Source organism: Phyllobates terribilis, unplaced genomic scaffold (assembly GCF_046119375.1).
Source record: "Phyllobates terribilis strain yellow unplaced genomic scaffold, ASM4611937v1 Scaffold_11__3_contigs__length_659146591, whole genome shotgun sequence".
Classification (NCBI taxonomy): domain Eukaryota; kingdom Metazoa; phylum Chordata; class Amphibia; order Anura; family Dendrobatidae; genus Phyllobates; species Phyllobates terribilis.
Window position 1 is genome coordinate 645,326,106 of NW_027362771.1, and position 6,000 is coordinate 645,332,105.

A 6,000-nucleotide genomic window follows, 5' to 3' on the forward strand; every position below is an offset into this window, starting at 1 on the left:
ACCACTGATCTCACACCACTACACCATAACACCACTGATCTCACACCACTACACCATAACACCACTGATCTCACACCACTACACCATAACACCACTGATCTCACACCACTACATTGTGAAACCACTGATCTCACACCACTACACCATAACATCACTGATCTCACACCACTACACTCTGACACCACTGATCTCACACCACTACTCCGTAACACCACTGATCTCACACCACTACACCATAACACCCCTGATCTCACTCCACTACACCATAACACCACTGATCTCACACCACTACTCCGTAACATCACTGATCTCACACCACTACACCATAACACCACTGATCTCACACCACTACACCATAACACCACTTATCTCACACCATTACACCATAACACCACTGATCTCACACCACTACACCACTGATCTCACACCACTACACCATAACACCACTGATCTCACACCACAACACCACTACACCATAACACCACTGATCTCACACCACTACACCATAACACCACTGATCTCACACCACTACACTGTGACACCACTGATCTCACACCACTACACCATAACACCACTGATCTCACACCACTACACCATAACACCACTGATCTCACACCACTACACCATAACTCCACTGATCTCACACCACTACACCATAACTCCACTGATCTCACACCACTACACCATAACACCACTGATCTCACACCACTACACTGTGACACCACTGATCTCACACCACTACACCATAACACCACTGATTTCACACCACTACATTGTAACACCACTACACTGTGACACCACTGATCTCACACCACTACACCATAACACCACTGATCTCACACCATTACTCCGTAACACCACTGATGTCACACCACTACATTGTGACACCACTGATCTCATACCACTACACCATAAAACCACTGATCCCACACCACTACACCATAACACGACTGATCTCACACCACTACACCATAACACCACTGATCTCACACCACTACACCATAACACCACAGATCTCACACCACTACACCATAACACCACTGATCTCACACCACTGCACCATAACACCACTGATCTCACACCACTACACCATAACACCACTGATCTCACACCACTACATTGTGACACCACTGATCTCACACCACTACACCATAACACCACTGATTTCACACCACTACACCATAACACCACTGATCTCACACCACTACTCCGTAACACCACTGATGTCACACCACTACATTGTGACACCACTGATCTCATACCACTACACCATAACACCACTGATCTCACACCACTACACCATAGCACCACTGATCTCACACCACTACTCCGTAACATCACTGATCTCACACCACTACACCATAACACCACTGATCTCACACTACTACACCATAACACCACTTATCTCACACCACTACACCATAACACCACTGATCTCACACCACTACTCCGTGACATCACTGATCTCACACCACTACACCATAACACCACTGATCTCACACCACTACACCATAACACCACTTATCTCACACCACTACACCATAACACCACTGATCTCACACCACTACACCACTGATCTCACACCACTACACCATAACACCACTGATCTCACACCACTACACAATAACACCACTGATCTCACACCACTACACCATAACATCACTGATCTCACACCACTACACTCTGACACCACTGATCTCACACCACTACACCATAACACCACTGATCTCACACCACTACACCATAACACCACTGATCTCACACCACTACACCACTGATCTCACACCACTACACCATAGCACCACTGATCTCACACCACTACACCATAACACCACTGATCTCACACCACTACACCATAACACCACTGATCTCAGACCACTACATTGTGACACCACTGATCTCACACCACTACACCATAACACCACTGATCTCACACCACTACACTCTGACACCACTGATCTCACACCACTACTCCGTAACACCACTGATCTCACACCACTACACCATAACACCACTGATCTCACACCACTACACCATAACACCACTGATCTCACACCACTACTCCGTAACATCACTGATCTCACACCACTACACCATAACACCACTGATCTCACACCACTACACCATAACACCACTGATCTCACACCACTACACCATAACACCACTGATCTCAACACCACTACACCATAATATCACACCACTACATTGTGACACCACTGATCTCACACCACTACACCATAACACCACTGATCTCACACCACTACACCATAACACCACTGATCTCACACCACTACACCATAACACCACTGATCTCACACCACTACAGCATAACACCACTGATCTCACACCACTACATTGTGAAACCACTGATCTCACACCACTACACCATAACACCACTGATCTCACACCACTACACCATAACACCACTGATCTCACACCACTACACTGTGACACCAATGATCTCACACCACTACACCATAACACCACTGATCTCACACCACTACATTGTGACACCACTGATCTCACACCACTACACCATAACACCACTGATCTCACACCACTACATTGTAACACCACTGATCTCACACCACTACACTGTGACACCACTGATCTCACACCACTACACTGTGACACCACTGATCTCACACCACTACACCATAACACCACCGATCTCACACCATTACTCCGTAACACCACTGATCTCACACCACTACACTGTGACACCACTGATCTCACACCACTACACCATAACACCACTGATCTCACACCACTACACCACTGATCTCACACCACTACACCATAACACGACTGATCTCACACCATAACAACACTGATCTCACACCACTACACGACTGATCTCACACCACTACACCATAACACCACTGATCTCACACCACTACACCATAACACCACTGATCTCACACCACTACACCATAACACCACTGATCTCACACCACTACACCATAACACCACTTATCTCACACCACTGCACCATAACACCACTGATCTCACACCACTACATTATAACACCACTGATCTCACACCACTACACCATAACACCACTGATCTTACACCACTACACCATAACACCACTGATCTCACACCACTACTCCGTAACATAACTGATCTCACACCACTACACCATAACACCACTGATCTCACACCACTACACCAGAACACCACTTATCTCACACCACTACACCATAACACCACTGATCTCACACCACTACACCACTGATCTCACACCACTACACCATAACATCACTGATCTCGCACCACTACACTCTGACACCACTGATCTCACACCACTACTCCGTAACACCACTGATCTCACACCACTACACCATAACACCCCTGATCTCACACCACTACACCATAACACCACTGATCTCGCACCACTACTCCGTAACATCACTGATCTCACACCACTACACCATAACACCACTGATCTCACACCACTACACCATAACACCACTTATCTCACACCACTACACCATAACACCACTGATCTCACACCACTACACCATAACACCACTGATCTCACACCACTACACCAGAACACCACTTATCTCACACCACTACACCATAACACCACTGATCTCACACCACTACACCACTGATCTCACACCACTACACCATAAAATCACTGATCTCACACCACTACACTGTGACACCACTGATCTCACACCACTACACTGTGACACCACAGATCTCACACCACTACACCATAACACCACTGATCTCACACCATTACTCCGTAACACCACTGATCTCACACCACTACATTGTGACACCACTGATCTCATACCACTACACCATAACACCACTGATCTCACACCACTACACCATAACACCACTAATCTCACACCACTACACCATAACACGACTGATCTCACACCACTACACCATAACACCACTGATCTCACACCACTACACCATAACACCACTAATCTCACACCACTACATTGTGACACCACTGATCTCACACCACTACACCATAACACGACTGATCTCACACCACTACACCATAACACCACTGATCTCACACCACTACACCATAACACGACTGATCTCACACCACTACACCATAACACCACTGATCTCACACCACTACACCATAACACCACTGATCTCACACCACTACACCATAACACCACTGATCTCACACCACTACTCCGTAACACCACTGATCTCACACCACTACACCATAACACCACTGATCTCACACCACTACACCATAATATCACACCACTACATTGTGACACCACTGATCTCACACCACTACACCATAACACCACTGATCTCACACCACTACACCATAACACCACTGATCTCACACCATAACACCACTGATCTCACACCACTACACCATAACACCACTGATCTCACACCACTACATTGTGACACCACTGATCTCACACCACTACACCATAACACCACTGATCTCACACCACTACACCATAACACCACTGATATCACACCACTACACCATAACACCACTGATCTCACACCACTACATTGTGACACCACTGATCTCACACCACTACACCATAACACCACTGATCTCACACCACTACTCTCTGACACCACTGATCTCACACCACTACACTCTGACACCACTGATCTCACACCACTACTCCGTAACACCACTGATCTCACACCACTACACCATAACACCACTGATCTCACACCACTACACCATAACACCACTGATCTCACACCACTACTCCGTAACATCACTGATCTCACACCACTGCACCATAACACCACTGATCTCACACCACTACACCATAACACCACTTATCTCACACCACTACACCATAACACCACTGATCTCACACCACTACATCACTGATCTCACACCACTACACCATAACATCACTGATCTCACACCACTACACTCTGACACCACTGATCTCACACCACTACTCCGTAACACCACTGATCTCACACCACTACACCCCTGATCTCACTCCACTACACCATAACACCACTGATCTCACACCACTACTCCGTAACATCACTGATCTCACACCACTACACCACAACACCACTGATCTCACACCACTACACCATAACACCACTTATCTCACACCATTACACCATAACACCACTGATCTCACACCACTACACCACTGATCTCACACCACTACACCATAACACCACTGATCTCACACCACTACACCATAACACCACTGATCTCACACCACTACACCATAACACCACTGATCTCACACCACTACACCATAACACCACTGATCTCACACCACTACACCATAACACCACTGATCTCACACCACTACACTGTGACACCACTGATCTCACACCACTACACCATAACACTACTGATCTCACACCACTACATTGTAACACCACTGATCTCACACCACTACACTGTGACACCACTGATCTCACACCACTACACCATAACACCACTGATCTCACACCATTACTCCGTAACACCACTGATGTCACACCACTACATTGTGACACCACTGATCTCATACCACTACACCATAACACCACTGATCTCACACCACTACATTGTGACACCACTGATCTCACACCACTACACCATAACACCACTGATCTCACACCACTACACCATAACACCACTGATCTCACACCACTACACCATAACACCACTGATCTCACACCACTACATTGTGACACCACTGACCTCATACCACTACACCATAACACCACTGATCTCACACCACTACACCATAACACGACTGATCTCACACCACTACACCATAACACCACTGATCTCACACCACTGCACCATAACACCACTGATCTCACACCACTACATTGTGACACCACTGATCTCACACCACTACACTATATCACCACTGATCTCACACCACTACACCATAACACCACTGATCTCACACCACTACACCATAACACCACTGATCTCACACCACTACATTGTGACACCACTGATCTCACACCACTACACCATAACACCACTGATCTCACACCACTACACTCTGA